We start from the raw sequence: 23,549 nt of genomic DNA on the forward strand, positions 1-23,549 counted from the left end.
AATTACTGAGATCTTAGAGGTCCAAACGTTATGTGAAAAACAAATACGAGCCTTTTCTAAAGATTACAGGTACCATTAGAGACCCGAGCAAAACGAATCAATAAGTTCTAGCTACAGTTGCACGTGCAACAGATGCCTTCAAAAACCTGTTATTGTTGAACTGTTGACCTATTGTTGTACTGTTGAGATGTTTACTGACACGAAAGATTATTTCATACGACCTTCAAATTTTTATCGATCACATAGAAGTTGGATTCTTATAATGATGGAATGCATTCTAACAAACCTAAATATGGCTATTTTTCAGCACAATTTTATGATAAATTCTGATTACGTTTATACATGTTATTTATAGTTCGTGAAAAGCAATCAATTAATCCCTGTCGTATACCTTAAATATGACGCCAAGTAATTTGTTTTTTTCATGTATAAATACGTCACGAACATTTTCATTCGTTTAAGTTACCGTTTATGGAAAGTCTGACGAAAGAAAAGAAATGAAGCAAATGTAGAACCCTAAGTACGGAAACTTCGCTTTACATATATCAGAAATCAAACCCCTTTCTGAGAATTGTAATGATACGTGAATAATAATAAAAATAACACAGAAATGTTACCATTGCTTCACAAGACTGATGTAGTAGTTTTATGGTAAAAGATAAAAGATTGAATTACAATTATATATACAAGTCAGGCATTTCTCTTAAGAGAAACTTTTCTTTCGAGGCCTTAACGTGTCATTCATTACATGTGCTCCAAGAGAGAACTGATAGATTTTGTGTCTCAAAGTTTGGTTTCCAAAGATATCAAGACAGACACTCTTATTATTCGTACAAAGTCCTGTTTTTTATTCTGCTTATCAAGAAAGATTGATGGCATTCTGAAATACTCATGACAATAAAGATTAAATAACAGATTTCCTTTGGCTTTATTATAACCTGGCCCTATGTTACAGGAAGATTAGCTCGCTCGTTCGTCAGTTCTCGTGAATTATAGTGAAAGTTAATTTTAAATTAGGTAATAGTGATAAATAATCAATGAACTAAACACATTTGTTTACTAATTTTTACCCTAAATATCTAGTTTGTAATTAATTTGAATAAACATTTCAATAATTCATTTATTTTTACATCCGTAAATTGTTTGATATTATATTTGAACATATCTGGTCGAATGCATTCTAAAAACATGTAGTTTTGTACACACGTTTCTATTATCTAATAAAAAATATGACATATTAACAACCATTTCAAAGAGGGAGCGCTTTTTTGTCTACCCATGCGTAATACCGAGACCAATAATGTGTTTGTTGTACTCCAGACAATCTGACAAGTCTTGTATTGCGAAACAGTCTCGTTAACATTGGATGTTACATTCACAGAGTGGCTGACATGTTATAACATATTCTACTTTACTTTCACTCATCTGGCTTTTAGAACTACTAAGCCAGGTAGCAGTGTTCGAACGAAGGAGTTGAAATGTGGCGTAACATTAGAAACTGAATACTCTGTCAGATATACATAAATGATGCAGTTCTAAGTACTTCATAGTACAAATTGTTTATGGAATAAGTTTTAATGGTTCCTTTTCTCTGAGGTACACAAGTTTTGAGAGAGAAGGGAAACCCGGAAATACACTTCTGGAACCAAAAGCCCCAAAAAAGCCCAGGAGAAAGACAAAAACATTCAGCTAAACAAAAGCAAGAAATTTACAACAAAAACAACTACATTTAACATGTGTTATATCTGTGTTTTTCTGACACTGCTGTTTCTATTTTATTTTTCATGTTGCATTGTAACACACTACATTGTAAGTTAGGGAAGTATAATATAAGATAATACACTTGTACATACACTCTATTACATTCACACGACATTGTATAATAGTGTATTATAATTTAATTTGTCTGAACTGGGGACAAAGGCTGCCTTGGAAGATAAACTGTTTTAACTACTCGCTCCACTACACAGTAGTGTGTTGTCTGTCAGTCAGTCAGTAAACACTAGAATGACGTAACGTAACGATATAATTTGTGCTATCTTGACGTGAGTGAAACGTGCGCATGTCTTGAATCACGAGAAGAATTATGCACTCTGTATGCTACAATACACAATGACATATGAAATTGAAAAGTAAGAAATGAAATTACTTGTCACTTTTAATTTTGGTTTTATTTACTCTTGACACAGGACAGTTTTGGGAATTCTACACAAGTAGATCTAGTATAGTACGCTACACCTCTATACACACTGTATTACATTCATACTGTTTTGTAATACGTTACATTGTAGGATAGCGTACTGTAATATAGTATGGTAAAGAAAATAAATAACTTTTGAAAATAGGAAGTAAACGTGCGGATGGCATTCATATTATCCCAACATAATATTACACAGAGCGTATGTTAAGAGACATAATATTACAGACACAGAGCTTATGTTAAGAGACATAATATTACAGACACAGAGCGTATGATAAGAGACATAATATTACAGACACAGAGCGTATGTTAAGAGACATAATATTACAGACACAAAGCGTATGATAAGAGACATAATATTACAGACACAGAGCGAATGTTAAGAGACATAATATTACAGACACAGAGGGTATGTTAAGAGACATAATATTACAGACACAGAGCGTATGTTAAGAGACATAATATTACAGACACGGAGCATATTTTAAGAGACATAATATTACAGACACAGAGCGTATGTTAAGAGACATAATATTACAGACACAGAGCGAATGTTAAGAGACATAATATTACAGACACAGAGCGTATGATAAAAGACATAATATTACAGACACAGAGCGTATGTTAAGAGACATAATATTACAGACACAGAGCGTATGTTAAGAGACATAATATTACAGACACAGAGCGTATGTTAAGAGACATAATTTTACAGACACAGAGCGTATGTTAAGAGACATAATATCACAGACACGGAGCATATTTTAAGAGACATAATATTACAGACACAGAGCGTATGCTAAGAGACATAATTTTACAGACACAGAGCGTATGTTAAGAGACATAATATTACAGACACGGAGCATATTTTAAGAGACATAATATTACAGACACAGAGCGTATGTTAAGAGACATAATATTACAGACACAGAGCGAATGTTAAGAGACATAATATTACAGACACAGAGCGTATGATAAAGACATAATATTACAGACACAGAGCGTATGTTAAGAGACATAATATTACAGACAAAGAGCGTATGTTAAGAGACATAATATTACAGACACAGAGCGTATGTTAAGAGACATAATTTTACAGACACAGAGCGTATGTTAAGAGACATAATATTACAGACACGGAGCATATTTTAAGAGACATAATATTACAGACACAGAGCGTATGTTAAGAGACATAATATTACAGACACAGAGCGAATGTTAAGAGACATAATATTACAGACACAGAGCGTATGATAAAAGACATAATATTACAGACACAGAGCGTATGTTAAGAGACATAATATTACAGACAAAGAGCGTATGTTAAGAGACATAATATTACACACAGAGCGTATGTTAAGAGACATAATATTACAGACACAGAGCGTATGTTAAGAGACATAATTTTACAGACACAGAGCGTATGTTAAGAGACATAATATTACAGACACGGAGCATATTTTAAGAGACATAATATTACAAACACAGAGCGTATGTTAAGAGACATAATATTACAGACACAGAGCGAATGTTAAGAACATAATATTACAGACACAGAGCGTATGATAAAAGACATAATATTACAGACACAGAGCGTATGTTAAGAGACATAATATTACAGACACAGAGCGTATGTCAAGAGACATAATATTACAGACACAGAGCGTATGTTAAGAGACATAATTTTACAGACACAGAGCGTATGTTAAGAGACATAATATCACAGACACGGAGCATATTTTAAGAGACATAATATTACAGACACAGAGCGTATGTTAAGAGACATAATATTACAGACACAGAGCGTATGTTAAGAGACATAATATTACAGACACAGAGCGTATGATAAAAGACATAATATTACAGACACAGAGCGTATGTTAAGAGACATAATATACAGACACAGAGCGTATGTCAAGAGACATAATATTACAGACACAGAGCGTATATGAAGAGACATAATATTACAGACACAGAGCGTATGTTAAGAGACATAATATTACAGACACAGAGCGTATGTTAAGAGACATAATATTACACACAGAGCGTATGATAAGAGACATAATATTACAGATACAAAGCGTATGTTAAGAGACATAATATTACAGACACAGAGCGTATGTTAAGAGACATAATATTACAGACACAGAGCGTATGTTAAGAGACATAATATTACAGACACAGAGCGTATGTTAAGAGACATAATATTACAGACACAGAGCGTATGTTAAGAGACATAATATTACAGACACAGAGCGTATGATAAGAGACATAATATTACAGACACAGAGCGTATGTTAAGAGACATAATATTACAGACACAAAGCGTATGATAAGAGACATAATATTACAGACACAGAGCGTATGTTAAGAGACATAATATTACAGACACAGAGCGTATGTTAAGAGACATAATATTACAGACACAGAGCGTATGTTAAGAGACATAATATTACAGACACAGAGCGTATGTTAAGAGACATAATTTTACAGACACAGAGCGTATGTTAAGAGACATAATATTACAGACACGGAGCATATTTTAAGAGACATAATATTACAGACACAGAGCGTATGTTAAGAGACATAATATTACAGACACAGAGCGAATGTTAAGAGACATAATATTACAGACACAGAGCGTATGATAAAAGACATAATATTACAGACACAGAGCGTATGTTAAGAGACATAATATTACAGACAAAGAGCGTATGTTAAGAGACATAATATTACACACAGAGCGTATGTTAAGAGACATAATTTTACAGACACAGAGCGTATGTTAAGAGACATAATTTTACAGACACAGAGCGTATGTTAAGAGACATAATATTACAGACACGGAGCATATTTTAAGAGACATAATATTACAGACACAGAGCGTATGTTAAGAGACATAATATTACAGACACAGAGCGAATGTTAAGAGACATAATATTACAGACACAGAGCGTATGATAAAAGACATAATATTACAGACACAGAGCGTATGTTAAGAGACATAATATTACAGACACAGAGCGTATGTCAAGAGACATAATATTACAGACACAGAGCGTATGTTAAGAGACATAATTTTACAGACACAGAGCGTATGTTAAGAGACATAATATCACAAACACAGACATATTTTAAGAGACATAATATTACAGACACAGAGCGTATGTTAAGAGACATAATATTACAGACACAGAGCGAATGTTAAGAGACATAATATTACAGACACAGAGCGTATGATAAAGACATAATATTACAGACACAGAGCGTATGTTAAGAGACATAATATTACAGACACAGAGCGTATGTCAAGAGACATAATATTACAGACACAGAGCGTATGATAAAAGACATAATATTACAGACACAGAGCGTATGTTAAGAGACATAATATTACAGACACAGAGCGTATGTCAAGAGACATAATATTACAGACACAGAGCGTATGTTAAGAGACATAATATTACACACAGAGCGTATGATAAGAGACATAATATTACAGATACAAAGCGTATGTTAAGAGACATAATATTACAGACACAGAGCGTATGTTAAGAGACATAATATTACAGACACAGAGCGTATGTTAAGAGACATAATATTACAGACACAGAGCGTATGTTAAGAGACATAATATTACAGACACAGAGCGTATGTTAAGAGACATAATATTACAGACACAGAGCGTATGATAAAAGACATAATATTACAGACACAGAGCGTATGTTAAGAGACATAATATTACAGACACAGAGCGTATGTCAAGAGACATAATATTACAGACACAGAGCGTATGTTAAGAGACATAATTTTACAGACACAGAGCGTATGTTAAGAGACATAATATCACAGACACGGAGCATATTTTAAGAGACATAATATCACAGACACGGAGCATATTTTAAGAGACATAATATTACAGACACAGAGCGTATGTTAAGAGACATAATATTACAGACACAGAGCGATGTTAAGAGACATAATATTACAGACACAGAGCGTATGATAAAAGACATAATATTACAGACACAGAGCGTATGTTAAGAGACATAATATTACAGACACAGAGCGTATGTCAAGAGACATAATATTACAGACACAGAGCGTATATGAAGAGACATAATATTACAGACACAGAGCGTATGTTAAGAGACATAATATTACAGACACAGAGCGTATGTTAAGAGACATAATATTACAGACACAGAGCGTATGTTAAGAGACATAATATTACAGACACAGAGCGTATTTTAAGAGACATAATATTACAGACACAGAGCGAATGTTAAGAGACATAATATTACAGACACAGAGCGTATGATAAAAGACATAATATTACAGACACAGGCGTATGTTAAGAGACATAATATTACAGACACAGAGCGTATGTCAAGAGACATAATATTACAGACACAGAGCGTATATGAAGAGACATAATATTACAGACACAGAGCGTACGTTAAGAGACATAATATTCCAGACACAGAGCGTATGTTAACAGACATAATATTACAGACACAGAGCGTATGTTAAGAGACATAATATTACAGACACAGAGCGTATGTTAAGAGACATAATATTACACACAGAGCGTATTATAAGAGACATAATATTACAGATACAAAGCGTATGTTAAGAGACATAATATTACAGACACAGAGCGTATGTTAAGAGACATAATATTATAGACACAGAGCGTATGTTAAAAGACATAATATTACAGACACAGAGCGTATGATAAGAGACAATATTACAGACACAGAGCGTATGTTAAGAGACATAATATTACAGACACAGAGCGTATGATAAGAGATATAATATTACAGACACAGAGCGTATGTTAAGAGACATAATATTACAGACACAGTGGGTATATTAAGAGACATAATATTATAGACACAGAGCGTATGTTAAGAGACATAATATTACAGACACAGAGCGTATGATAAGAGACAATATTACAGACACAGAGCGTATGTTAAGAGACATAATATTACAGACACAGAGCGTATAATAACAGATATAATATAACAGACACAGAGCGTATATTAAGAGACATAATATTACAGACACAGAGGGTATATTAAGAGACATAATATTACAGACACAGAGCGTATGTTAAGAGACATAATATTACAGACACAGAGCGTATGTTAAGAGACATAATATTACACACAGAGCGTATGATAAGAGACATAATATTACAGACACAGAGCGTATGTTAGGAGACATAATATTATAGACACAGAGCGTATGATGAGAGACATAATATTACAGATACAAAGCGTATGTTAAGAGACATAATATTACAGACACAGAGCGTATGTTAAGAGACATAATATTACACACAGAGCGTATGATAAGAGACATAATATTACAGACACAGAGCGAATGTTAAGAGACATAATATTACAGACACAGAGCGTATGTTAAGAGACATAATATTACAGACACAGAGCGTATGTTAAGAGACATAATATTACAGACACGGAGCATATTTTAAGAGACATAATATTACAGACACGGAGCATATTTTAAGAGACATAATATTACAGACACAGAGCGTATGTTAAGAGACATAATATTACAGACACAGAGCGTATGTTAAGAGACATAATATTACAGACACAGAGCGTATGTCAAGAGACATAATATTACAGACACAGAGCGTATGTTAAGAGACATAATATTACAGACACAGAGCGTATATGAAGAGACATAATATTACAGACACAGAGCGTATGTTAAGAGACATAATATTACAGACACAGAGCGTATGTTAAGAGACATAATATTACAGACACAGAGCGTATGTTAAGAGACATAATATTACAGACACAGAGCATATTTTAAGAGACATAATATTACAGACACAGAGCGTATGTTAAGAGACATAATATTACAGACACAGAGCGAATGTTAAGAGACATAATATTACAGACACAGAGCGTATGATAAAAGACATAATATTACAGACACAGAGCGTATGTTAAGAGACATAATATTACAGACACAGAGCGTATGTTAAGAGACATAATATCACAGACACGGAGCATATTTTAAGAGACATAATATTACAGACACAGAGCGTATGTTAAGAGACATAATATTACAGACACAGAGCGAATGTTAAGAGACATAATATTACAGACACAGAGCGTATGATAAAAGACAATATTACAGACACAGAGCGTATGTTAAGAGACATAATATTACAGACACAGAGCGTATGTCAAGAGACATAATATTACAGACACAGAGCGTATATGAAGAGACATAATATTACAGACACAGAGCGTATGTTAAGAGACATAATATTCCAGACACAGAGCGTATGTTAAGAGGCATAATATTACAGACACAGAGCGTATGTTAAGAGACATAATATTACAGACACAGAGCGTATGTTAAGAGACATAATATTACACACAGAGCGTATGATAAGAGACATAATATTACAGATACAAAGCGTATGTTAAGAGACATAATATTACAGACACAGAGCGTATGTTAGGAGACATAATATTACAGACACAGAGCGTATGTTAAGAGACAATATTATAGACACAGAGGGTATATTAAGAGACATAATATTACAGACACAGAGCGTATGTTAAGAGACATAATATTACAGACACGGAGCATATTTTAAGAGACATAATATTACAGACACGGAGCATATTTTAAGAGACATAATATTACAGACACAGAGCGTATGTTAAGAGACATAATATTACAGACACAGAGCGTATGTTAAGAGACATAATATTACAGACACAGAGCGTATGTCAAGAGACATAATATTACAGACACAGAGCGTATGTTAAGAGACATAATTTTACAGACACAGAGCGTATATGAAGAGACATAATATTACAGACACAGAGCGTATGTTAAGAGACATAATTTTACAGACACAGAGCGTATGTTAAGAGACATAATTTTACAGACACAGAGCGTATGTTAAGAGACATAATATTACAGACACGGAGCATATTTTAAGAGACATAATATTACAGACACAGAGCGTATGTTAAGAGACATAATATTACAGACACAGAGCGAATGTTAAGAGACATAATATTACAGACACAGAGCGTATGATAAAAGACATAATATTACAGACACAGAGCGTATGTTAAGAGACATAATATTACAGACACAGAGCGTATGTTAAGAGACATAATATCACAGACACGGAGCATATTTTAAGAGACATAATATTACAGACACAGAGCGTATGTTAAGAGACATAATATTACAGACACAGAGCGAATGTTAAGAGACATAATATTACAGACACAGAGCGTATGATAAAGACAATATTACAGACACAGAGCGTATGTTAAGAGACATAATATTACAGACACAGAGCGTATGTCAAGAGACATAATATTACAGACACAGAGCGTATATATGAGAGAGACATAATATTACAGACACAGAGCGTATGTTAAGAGACATAATATTCCAGACACAGAGCGTATGTTAAGAGGCATAATATTACAGACACAGAGCGTATGTTAAGAGACATAATATTACAGACACAGAGCGTATGTTAAGAGACATAATATTACACACAGAGCGTATGATAAGAGACATAATATTACAGACACAAAAGTATGTTAAGAGACATAATATTACAGACACAGAGCGTATGTTAGGAGACATAATATTACAGACACAGAGCGTATGTTAAGAGACAATATTACAGACACAGAGGGTATATTAAGAGACATAATATTACAGACACAGAGCGTATGTTAAGAGACATAATATTACAGACACAGAGCGTATGTTAAGAGACATAATATTACACACAAAGCGTATGATAAGAGACATAATATTACAGACACAGAGTGTATGATAAGAGACATAATATTACAGACACAGAGCGTATGTTAAGAGACATAATATTACAGACACAGAGCGTATGTTAAGAGACATAATATTACAGACACAGAGCGTATGTTAAGAGACATAATATTACAGACACAGAGCGTATGATAAGAGACAATATTATAGACACAGAGCGTATGTTAAGAGACATAATATTACAGACACAGAGCGTATGATAAGAGATATAATATTACAGACACAGAGCGTATGTTAAGAGACATAATATTACAGACACAGAGGGTATATTAAGAGACATAATATTACAGACACAGAGCGTATGTTAAGAGACATAATATTATACACAGAGCGTATGTTAAGAGACATAATATTACACACAGAGCGTATGATAAGAGACATAATATTACAGACACAAAGCGTATGTTAAGAGACATAATATTACAGACACAGAGCGTATGATAAGAGACAATATTACAGACACAGAGCGTATGTTAAGAGACATAATATTACAGACACAGAGCGTATAATAAGAGATATAATATAACAGACACAGAGCGTATGTTAAGAGACATAATATTACAGACACAGAGGGTATATTAAGAGACATAATATTACAGACACAGAGCGTATGTTAAGAGACATAATATTACAGACACAGAGCGTATGTTAAGAGACATAATATTACACACAGAGCGTATGATAAGAGACATAATATTACAGACACAGAGTGTATGATAAGAGACATAATATTACAGACACAGAGCGTATGATAAGAGACATAATATTACAGACACAAAGCGTATGTTAAGAGACATAATATTATAGACACAGAGCGTATGATGAGAGACATAATATTACAGATACAAAGCGTATGTTAAGAGACATAATATTACAGACACAGAGCGTATGTTAAGAGACATAATATTACACACAGAGCGTATGATAAGAGACATAATATTACAGATACAAAGCGTATGTTAAGAGACATAATATTACAGACACAGAGCGTATGTTAAGAGACAATATTACAGACACAGATCGTATGTTAAGAGACATAATATTACAGACACAGAGCGTATGTTAAGAGACATAATATTACAGACACAGAGCGTATGTTAAGTGACATAATATTACACACAGAGCGTATGATAAGAGACATAATATTACAGATACAAAGCGTATGTTAAGAGACATAATATTACAGACACAGAGCGTATGTTAAGAGACATAATATTACAGACACAGAGCGTATGTTAAGAGACATAATATTACAGACACAGAGCGTATGATAAGAGACATAATATTACAGACACAGAGCGTATCTTAAGAGACATAAGTATTGTAAATCAAACTGAACTATGATTGATTAATTATACATATATATTACTATGTGCTTATTTTAAACTGTGCTGCAAATACCATCCTTATTATCTTGTTAACATTATTTTTTTAAATGACCGGTATCAGCCATCCCAACAGTTTGCATTGTTGTTGAAGGACTGATATCAGTCATCCCTTCTGTTGCATTGTTGTTGAAGGATTGATATCAGCCATCCCTTCTGTTTGCATTGTTGTTGAAGGATTGATATCAGCCATCTCTACTGTTTGCATTGTTGTTGAAGGATTGATATCAGCCATCCTGTCTGTTTGCATTGTTGTTGAAGGATTGATATGAGCCATCCCTACTGTTTACATTGTTGTTGAAGGATTGATATCAGCCATCCCTTACTGTTTGCATTGTTGTTGAAGGATTGATATCAGCTATCCCTACTGTTTACATTGTTGTTGAAGGATTGATATCAGCCATCCTTACTGTTTACATTGTTGTTGAAGGACTGATATCAGCCATCCCTACTTTTACATTGTTGTTGAAGTTGATATGAGCCATCCCTACATTTTACATTGTTGTTGAAGGATTGATATCAGCCATTCCTACTGTTTGCATTGTTGTTGAAGGATTGATATCAGCCATCCCTACTGTTTACATTGTTGTTGAAGGATTGATATCAGCCATCCTTACTGTTTACATCGTTGTTGAAGGACTGATATCAACCATCTCTACTGTTTACATTGTTGTTGAAGGATTGATATCAGCCATCCTTACTGTTTACATTGTTGTTGAAGGACTGATATCAACATCCCTACTGTTTACATTGTTGTTGAAGGACTGATATCAGCCATCCCTACTGTTTACATTGTTGTTGAAGGATTGATATCAGCCATCCCTACTGTTCACATTGTTGTTGAAGGATTGATATCAGCCATCCCTACTGTTTACATTGTTGTTGAGGGATTGATATCTGCCATCCCTACTGTTTACATTGTTGTTGAAGGATTGATATCAGCCATCCCTACTGTTTGCATTATTGTTGAAGGATTGATATCAGCCATCCCTACTGTTTACATTGTTGTTGAAGGACTGATATCAGCCATACCTACTGTTTACATTGTTGTTGAAGGATTGATATCAGCCATCCCTACTGTTTACATTGTTGTTGAAGGATTGATATCAGCCATTCCTACTGTTTACATTGTTGTTGAAGGACTGATATCAGCCATCCCTACTGTTTACATTGTTGTTGAAGGATTGATATCAGCCATCCCTTTATTTACTTACTTTTTGAAAAGATTTTTTTACTAGTTTCTTAATGTATGTAGGTTATATTAGGTGTAATTTCTTAATGTATGTATGTTACATTAGGTGTAGTTTGTTGAAGTATGTAGGTTACATTAGATGGAATTTCTTAATGTATGTAGGTTATATTGAGTGTAGTTTTATCGCTATGTATAATATATATATTAAATGTAGGTTTTCTCTGTGTGTAGGTTATATTAAGTGTAGTTTTTTCTCTGTGTGTAGGTTATATTAAGTGTAGTTTTTTTTTTACATTCAACTTCCCTTTGATCACAAAGGTAGTGTTCATATTTCATAATACTGTTTTCTACCTGGCTAATAAGTATGTTAACAACATAGACAGTCTTAACTGTCTATTGTTTCGGAGAGAGAGAAAACACAGATACAAACATCTTCCTGGATATGTAGATAAATGATCGGACGGATGAAATAAACGAATAGCAAGATTAAAGAACGAAGAGATCGAATGACGGATAGATAGATCGCCAAAAATATAAACAGAAAGTGTGGTAAATAGATGGAAAAACAATAACAGATAAACACGTACCAATAAGAGTAAACTAAATATGCGTATCTTTTACAATATACAGCACATATATACGAGCAAAACATTATCTGCTGAACAAGCGGTGAGCTGGAGAGACTTCGTATGGCTCTAAGTGCTCTTTGATCGTTCAAATGTCTCTTCTATAAAGGTAAGTAAGAGGCGGTGTCTGGTTATATATATGTATCATACACGCTCAATATCACCCTGTGTTTCGTTAGATTTAACACGAGAAAGAGTCCACAATGTACAAGAGTTATTTCAGTCTCCTCACCTAAATCTCTATCGACTTTATATTCTCTTGCATTACAATTCTTAATGTTTTAATGGACTTAGTTTAGGCAGATGAAAATCATTTGATTGAACGTACATAAATATATCGAAAATACTAGTTTAAAATATACAATATGTTAACCGACGTACTTCACAATCAATAAATATTAACATGGTTTTCAAACCGTATAAATGTTTATTTCTTCTTATGCCTAGAAGCCGATAATAACATTTAATGGGAATTGCCGAGTTACTTACAATGTAGATACAAAAACGAATATTAGCCTTATAAGTATACATAATAAAAACTGAAACCTAACTTTGTAAGGTACACTGTCTGGTAAACTGGGTGTAATAATAAAACTGTAACCTAACTTTGTAAGGTACACTGTCTGGTAAACTGAAGTGTAATAATAAAAATCAAAACCTAACTTTGTAGTGTATAGTGTCTGGTAAACTGAAGTGTAATAATAAAAATCGAAACCTAACTTTGTAATGTATAGTGTCTGGTAAACTGAGTGTAATAATAAAAAAATCGAAACCTAACTTTGTAGTGTATACTGTCTGGTAAACTGAAGTGTAATAATAAAAATCGAAACCTAACTTTGTAGTGTATACTGTCTGGTAAACTGAGTGTAATAATAAAAAACTGTAACCTAACTTTGTAGTGTATACTGTCTGGTAAACTGAGTGTAATAATAAAACTGCAACCTAACTTTGTAAGGTACACTGTCTGGTAAACTGAAGTGTAATAATAAAAATCGAAACCTAACTTTCTAATGTATACTGTCTGGTAAACTGAGAGTGTAATAATAAAACTGTAAACTAACTTTGTAAGGTACACTGTCTGGTAAACTGGGTGTAATAATAAAACTGTAAACTAACTTTGTAAGGTATACTGTCTGATAAACTGAAGTGTAATAATAAAAAAACTGTAAATTAACATTGTAGTGTATACTGTCTGGTAAACTGATGTGTAATAATAAAAATCGAAACAATAACTTTGTAGTGTATAGTGTCTGGTAAACTGAGTGTAATAATAAAATCGAAACCTAACTTTGTAATGTATAGTGTCTGGTAAACTGAAGTGTAATAATAAAATCGAAACCTAACTTTGTAGTGTATACTGTCTAGTAAACTGAAGTGTAATAATAAAATCGAAACCTAACTTTGTAGTGTATACTGTCTGGTAAACTGAAGTGTAATAATAACAATCGAAATCTAACTTTGTAGTGTATACTGTCTGGTACTCTGAAGTGTAATAATAAAAATCGAAACCTAACTTTGTAATGTATACTGTCTGGTAAACGGAAGTGTAATAATAAAAATCGAAACCTAACTTTGTAGTGTATACTGTCTGGTAAACTGAAGTGTAATAATAAAAAATCGAAACCTAACTTTGTAGTGTATATTGTCTGGTAAACTGAAGTGTAATAATAAAACTGTAAACTAACTTTGTAGTGTATACTGTCTAGTAAACTGAAGTGTAATAATAAAAACTGTAAACTAACTTTGTAGTGTATACTGTCTGGTAAACTGAAGTGTAATAATAAAAACTGTAAACTAACTTTGTAAGGTACACTGTCTGGTAAACTGAAGTGTAATAATAAAAACTGTAAACTAACTTTGTAAGGTACACTGTCTGGTAAACTGGGTGTAATAATAAAACTACAACCAAACTTTGTAAGGTACACTGTCTGGTAAACTGAGTGTAATAATAAAAATCGAAACCTAACTTTGTAGTGTATACTGTCTGGTAAACTGAAGTGTAATAATAAAAATCGAAACCTAACTTTGTAATGTATACTGTCTGGTAAACTGAAGTGTAATAATAAAAATCGAAACCTAACTTTGTAGTGTATAGTGTATGGTAAACTGAAGTGTAATAATAAAAATCGAAACCTAACTTTGTAATGTACACTGTCTGGTAAACTGAGTGTAATAATAAAATCGAAACCTAACTTTGTAGTGTATATTGTCTGGTAAACTGAAGTGTAATAATAAAAATCGAAACCTAACTTTGTAGTGTATACTGTCTGATAAACTGAAGTGTAATAATAAAAATCGAAACCTAACTTTGTAGTGTATACTGTCTGGTAAACTGAAGGTGTAATAATAAAAACTGTAAACTAACTTTGTAGTGTATACTGTCTGGTAAACTGAAGTGTAATAATAAAAAACTGTAAACTAACCTTGTAGTGTATACTGTCTGGTAAACTGAAGTGTAATAATAAAAACTGTAAACTAACTTTGTAAAGGTACACTTTCTGGTAAACTGAAGTGTAATAATAAAAACTGTAAACTAACTTTGTAAGGTACACTGTCTGGTAAACTGGAGTGTAATAATAAAAATCGAAACCTAACTTTGTAGTGTATACTGTCTGGTAAACTGAGTGTAATAATAAAATCGAAACCTAACTTTGTAATGTATAGTGTCTGGTAAACTGAGTGTAATAATAAAATCGAAACCTAACTTTGTAATGTATATTGTCTGGTAAACTGAAGTGTAATAATAAAAATCGAAACCTAACTTTGTAGTGTATATTGTCTGGTAAACTGAAGAGTAATAATAAAATCGAAACCTAACTTTGTAGTGTATACTGTCTGGTAAACTGAAGGTAAGTAATAAAAATCGAAACCTAACTTTTGTAGTGTATACTGTCTGGTAAACTGAGTTAATGTAATAATAAAATCGAAACCTAACTTTGTAGGTGTATACTGTCTGGTAAACTGAGTGTAATAATAAAAACTGTAAAACTAACTTTGTAGTGTATACTGTCTAGTAAACTGAGTGTAATAATAATAAAAACTATAAACTAACTTTGTAGTGTACACTGTCTGGTAAACTGGGTGTAATAATAAAAACTGCAAACTAACTTTGTAAAGTACACTGTCTGTTAAACTGAGAGTGTAATAATAAAAATCGAAACCTAACTTTGTAATGTATACTGTCTGGTAAACTGAAGTGTAATAATAGAAATCGAAACCTAACTTTGTAGTGTATACTGTCTGGTAAACTGAAGTGTAATAATAAAACTGTAAACTAACTTTGTAAGGTATACTGTCTGATAAACTGAGAGTGTAATAATAAAACTGTAAATTAACTTTGTAAGTGTATACTGTCTGGTAAACTGAAGTGTAATAATAAAATCGAAACCTAACTTTGTAGTGTATACTGTCTGGTAAACTGAAGTGTAATAATAAAATCGAAACCTAACTTTGTAATGTATACTGTCTGGTAAACTGAGTGTAATAATAAAATCGAAACTAACTTTGTAGTGTATATTGTCTGGTAAACTGATGTGTAATAATAAAAAATCGAAACCTAACTTTGTAGATACTGTCTGGTAAACTGAGGTGTAATAATAAAAATCGAAACCTAACTTTGTAATGTATACTGTCTAGTAAACTGAGTGTAATAATAAAAAATCAGAAACCTAACTTTGTAATAATGTATACTGTCTAGTAAACTGAAGTGTAATAATAAAAATCATAAAACTAACTTTGTAGTGTCTACTGTCTGGTAAACTGAGAGTGTAATAATAAAAACTGTAAACTAACCTTGTAATGTATACTGTCTGGTAAACTGAGTGTAATAATAAAAACTGTAAACTAACTTTGTGGTACACTGTCTGGTAAACTGAGTGTAATAATAAAACTGTAAACTAACTTTGTAAGGTACACTGTCTGGTAAACTGGGTGTAATAATAAAATCGTAAACCCTAACTTTGTAGTGTATACTGTCTGGTAAACTGAAGTGTAATAATAAAAATCGAAAACTAACTTTGTAATGTATACTGTCTGGTAAACTGAGTGTAATAATAAAAAAATCGAAACCTAACTTTGTAATGTATACTGTCTGGTAAACTGAAGTGTAATAATAAAATCGAAACCTAACTTTGTAGTGTATATTGTCTGGTAAACTGAAGTGTAATAATAAAAATCGAAACCTAACTTTGTAGTGTATACTGTCTGGTAAACTGAAGGGTAATAATAAAATCGAAACCTAACTTTGTAGTGTATACTGTCTGGTAAACTGAAGTGTAATAATAAAATCAGAAACCTAACTTTGTAGTGTATACTGTCTGAGTAAACTGAGTGTAATAATAAAAACTGTAAACTAACTTTGTAGTGTATACTGTCTGGTAAACTGAGTGTAATAATAAAACTGCAAACTAACTTTGTAGTGTACACTGTCTGGTAAACTGGGTGTAATAATAAAAAACTGCAAACTAACTTTGTAAAGTTACACTGTCTGGTAAACTGAAGTGTAATAATAAAATCGAAACTAACTTTGTAATGTATACTGTCTGGTAAACTGAAGTGTAATAATAAAATCAAACCTAACTTTGTAGTGTATACTGTCTGGTAAACTGAGTGTAATAATAAAACTGTAAACTAACTTTGTAGGTATACTGTCTGGTAAACTGAGTGTAATAATAAAAACTGTAAATTAACTTTGTAGTGTATACTGTCTGGTAAACTGATGTGTAATAATAAAATCGAAACCTAACTTTGTAGTGTATACTGTCTGGTAAACTGAAGTGTAATAATAAAAATCGAAACCTAACTTTGTAATGTATACTGTCTGGTAAACTGAAGTGTAATAATAAAAAATCGAAACCTAACTTTGTAGTGTATATTGTCTGGTAAACTGATGTGTAATAATCACAGTAAACTGAGTGTAATAATAAAAAACCTAACTTTGTAGTATATACTGTCTGGTAAACTGAAGTGTAATAATAAAATCGAAACCTAACTTTGTAATGTATACTGTCTGGTAAACTGAGTGTAATAATAAAAAATCGAAACCTAACTTTGTAATGTATACTGTCTGGTAAACTGAGTGTAATAATAAAATCGTAAACTAACTTTGTAGTGTATACTGTCTGGTAAACTGAAAGTGTAATAATAAAAAACTGTAAACTAACTAACAGTGGTATATACTGTCTGAGGTAAACTGAAGTGTAATAATAATAAAACTGTAAACTAACTTTGTAAGGTACACTGTCTGTAAAACTGAAGTGTAATAATAAAAACTGTAAACTAACTTTGTAAGGTACACTGTCTGGTAAACTGAAGTGTAATAATAAAAATCGAAACCTAACTTTGTAGTGTATACTGTCTGGTAAACTGAAGTGTAATAATAAAAATCGAAACCTAACTTTGTAATGTATATAGTGTCTGGTAAACTGAGTGTAATAATAAAAATCGAAACCTAACTTTGTAATGTATATTGTCTGGTAAACTGAAAAGTAATAATAAAAATCGAAACCTAACTTTGTAGTGTATATTGTCTGGTAAACTGAAGTGGTAATAATAAAAATCAAACCTAACTTTGTAGTGTATACTGTCTGGTAAACTGAAGTGTAATAATAAAATCAGAAACCTAACTTTGTAGTGTATACTGTCTGGTAAACGGAGTGTAATAATAAAAATCGAAACCTAACTTTGTAGAATATACTGTCTGGTAAACTGAAGTGTAATAATAAAAACTGTAAACTAACTTTGTAGTGTATACTGTCTGGTAAACTGAAGTGTAATAATAAAAACTGTAAACTAACTTTGTGTGTATATACTGTCTGGTAAACTGAGTGTAATAATAAAAACTGCAAACTAACTTTGTAAATATATTGTGTCTGTTAAACTGAGTGTAATAATAAAAATCGAAACCTAACTTTGTAGTGTATACTGTCTGGTAAACTGAGTGTAATAATAGAAATCGAAACTAACTTTGTAGTGTATACTGTCTCTGGTAAACTAGTAATAATAAAAACTGTAAACTAACTTTGTAAGGTACTGTCTGATAAACTGAGTAATAATAATAAAACTGTAAATTAACTTTGTAGTTTACACTGTCTGGTAAACTGATGTGTAATAATAAAATCAAACCTAACTTTGTAATGTATACTGTCTAAACTGATGTAATAATAAAATCGAAACCTAACTTTGTGATAATACTGTCTGGTAAACTGAGTGTAATAATAAAAAATCGAAACTAACTTTGTAGTGTATACTGTCTGGTAAACTGATGTGTAATAATAAAATCGAAACCTAACTTTGTAGATACTGTCTGGTAAACTGAGTGTAATAATAAAAATCGAAACTAACTTTGTAGTGTATACTGTCTGGTAAACTGAGTGTAATAATAAAAAAACCAACTTTGTAATGTATACTGTCTGAGTAAACTGAGTAATAATAATAAAAATCGAAACCTAACTTTGTGGTGTATACTGTCTGGTAAACTGAAGTGTAATAATAAAACTGTAACTAACTTTGTAGGTGTATACTGTCTGTAAACTGGAGTGTAATAATAAAAACTGTAAACTAACTTTGTAGTGTATACTGTCTGGTAAACTGAAGTGTAATAATAAAACTGTAAACTAACTTTGTAAGATTTTACTGTCTGGAAGAGTGTAATAATAAAACTGTAAACTAACTTTGTAAGGTACACACAATCTGTAAACTGGGTGTAATGTAATAAAAAACTACAATAAACTTTGTAAGGTACACTGTCTGGTAAACTGAGTGTAATAATAAAATCGAAACCTAACTTTGTAGTGTACTACTGTCTGGTAAACTGAGTGTAATAATAAAATCGAAACCTAACTTTGTAATGTATACTGTCTGGTAAACTGAAGTGTAATAATAAAATCGAAACCTAACTTTGTAGTGTATAGTGTCTGGTAAACTGAAGTGTAATAATAAAAATCAAATCTAACTTTGTAATGTATAGTGTCTGGTAAACTGAAGTGTAATAATAAAAATCGAAACCTAACTTTGTGGTGTATCTGTCTGGTAAACTGAGTGTAATAATAAAAATCGAAACCTAACTTTGTAGTGTATACTGTCTGGTAAACTGAAGGGTAATAATAAAAATCGAAACCTAACTTTGTAGTGTATACTGTCTGGTAAACTGGTAATAATAAAATCGAAACCTAACTTTGTAGTGTATACTGTCTGGTAAACTGGTGTAATAATAAAACTGTAAAATAACTTTGTAGTGTATACTGTCTGGTAAACTGAGTGTAATAATAAAACTGTAAATTAACTTTGTAGTGTATATGTCTGGTAAACTGAAGTGTAATAATAAAATCAAACTAAATTAACTTTGAGTGTACAATCTAGTAAACTGAAGTGTAATAATAAAAATCGAAACCTAACTTTGTAATGTATACTGTCTGGTAAACTGAGTGTAATAATAAAAAATGAAACCTAACTTTGTAGTGTATACTGTCTGGTAAACTGAAGTGTAATAATAAAAACTCGAAACCTAACTTTGTAGTGTATACTGTCTGGTAAACTGAAGTGTAATAATAAAAACTGTAACTAACTTTGTAGTGTATACTGTCTGGTAAACTGAGAGTGTAATAATAAAAACTGTAAACTAACTTTGTAAGGTATTACTGTCTGGTAAACTGAGATGTAATAATAAAACTGTAAACTAACTTTGTAAGGTACACTGTCTGGTAAACTGAGTGTAATAATAAAAATCGAAAAACCTAACTTTGTAGTGTATACTGTCTGGTAAACTGAAGTGTAATAATAAAATCAAAGAACCTAACTTTGTAAGATGTATAGTGTCTGGTAAACTGAAGTGTAATAATAAAAATCAGAAACCTAACTTTGTGTATACTGTCTGGTAAACTGAGTGTAATAATAAAATCGAAACTAACTTTGTAATGTATATTGTCTGGTAAACTGAAGTGTAATAATAAAAAAATCGAAACCTAACTTTGTAGTGTATACTGTCTGGTAAACTGAGATTGTAATAATAAAAATCGAAACCTAACTTTGTAGTGTATACTGTCTGGTAAACTGAAGTGTAATAATAAAAATCGAAACCTAACTTTGTAGTGTATACTGTCTGGTAAACGGAAGGGTAATAATAAAAAATCGAAACCTAACTTTGTAAGGTATACTGTCTGGTAAACTGAAGAGTAATAATAAAACTCGAAACTAACTTTGTAGTGTATACTGTCTGGTAAACTGAAGTGTAATAAGAATAAAAACTGTAAACTAACTTTGTAGTGTATACTGTCTGAGTAAACTGATGTGTAATAATAAAATCGAAACCTAACTTTGTAGTGTATATATTGTCTGGTAAACTGGGTGTAATAATAAAAATCGAAACCTAACTTTGTAGTGTATACTGTCTGGTAAACTGAGTGTAATAATAAAATCGAAACCTAACTTTGTAGTGTATACTGTCTGGTAAACTGAAGTGTAATAATAAAAACTGTAAACTAACTTTGTAGTGTATACTGTCTGGTAAACTGAGTGTAATAATAAAACTGTAAACTAACTTTGTAGTGTATACTGTCTGGTAAACTGAGTGTAATAATAAAACTGTAAACTAACTTTGTAGGTACACTGTCTGGTAAACTGAGTGTAATAATAAAAACTAAAAACTAACTGTAAGGTACACTGTGTCGTGTAAACTAAGTTAATAATAATAAAAATCGAAACTAACTTTGTAGTGTATACTGTCTGGTAAACTGAGTGTAATAATAACTAACTTTGTAATGTATATTGTCTGGTAAACTGAAGTGTAATAATAAAATCGAAACCTAACTTTGTAGTGTATATTGTCTGGTAAACTGAAGTGTAATAATAAAAATCGAAACCTAACTTTGTAGTGTATACTGTCTGGTAAACTGAGGTAAATAAAATCTGAAACCTAACTTTGTAGTGTATACTGTCTGGTAAACTGAAGTGTAATAATAATAAAATCAAACCTAACTTTGTAAAGGTGTATACTGTCTGAGTAAACTGAAATGTAATAATAAAACAAACTAACTTTGTAGTGTATACTGTCTGGTAAACTGAAGTGTAATAATAAAAAACTGTAAACTAACTTTTAAAGATTACACTGTCTGTTAAACTGAAGTGTAATAATAAAAATCGAAACTAACTTTGTAGTGTATACTGTCTGGTAAACTGAAGTGTAATAATAAAATTAACTTTGTAGTGTATACTGTCTGGTAAACTGAGTGTAATAATAAAACTGTAAACTAACTTTTAGGGGTATACTGTCTGATAAATAAACTGAGTGTAATAATAAAACTAATAAATAACTTTCTTGGTGTATACTGTCTGGTAAACTGAAGTGTAATAATAAAATCGAAACCTAACTTTGTAGTGTATATTGTAAGTGTAACTGAGTGTAATAATAAAATCGAAACCTAACTTTGTAATGTATATATGTGTCTGGTAAACTGAGTGTAATAATAAAATCGAAACCTAACTTTGTAGTGTATACTGTTGTCTGGTAAACTGAAGTGTAATAATAAAAATCGAAACCTAACTTTGTAGTATACTGTAAGTAAACTGAAGTGTAATAATAAAATCGAAACCTAACTTTGTAATGTATACTGTCTGGTAAACTGAAGTGTAATAATAAAAATCGAAACCTAACTTTGTAATGTATACTGTCTGGTAAACTGAGTGTAATAATAAAATCGAAACCTAACTTTGTAGTGTGTCTATACTGTCTGGTAAACTGGTGTAATAATAAAAACTGTAAACTAACTTTGTAGTGTATACTGTCTGGTAAACTGAAGTGTAATAATAAAACTAGTAAACTAACTTTGTAGTGTATACTGTCTGGTAAACTGAGTGTAATAATAAAAACTGAAACTAACTTTGTAAAGATGTTTACTGTCTGGTAAAAGTGTAATAATAAAAAAACTATAAACTAACTTGTAAAGATTTTACTGTCTGTCTGGTAAACTGAAGTGTAATAATAAAACTACAATAACTTTGGGTGTACTGTCTGGTAAACTGAAGTGTAATAATAAAAATCGAAACCTAACTTTGTAGTGTATACTGTCTGGTAAACTGGAGTGTAATAATAAAAATGAAACTAACTTTGTAGTGTATACTGTCTGGTAAACTGAAGTGTAATAATAAAAAATGAAACTAACTTTGTAGTGTATACTGAGGTAAACTGAGTGTAATAATAAAATCGAAACCTAAGTAGTGTATAATGTCTGGTACTAAACTGAAGTGTAATAATAAAATCAAAGAAACCTAACTTT

This window comes from Tachypleus tridentatus, chromosome 3 (assembly GCF_004210375.1).
Source record: "Tachypleus tridentatus isolate NWPU-2018 chromosome 3, ASM421037v1, whole genome shotgun sequence".
NCBI lineage: Eukaryota > Metazoa > Arthropoda > Merostomata > Xiphosura > Limulidae > Tachypleus > Tachypleus tridentatus.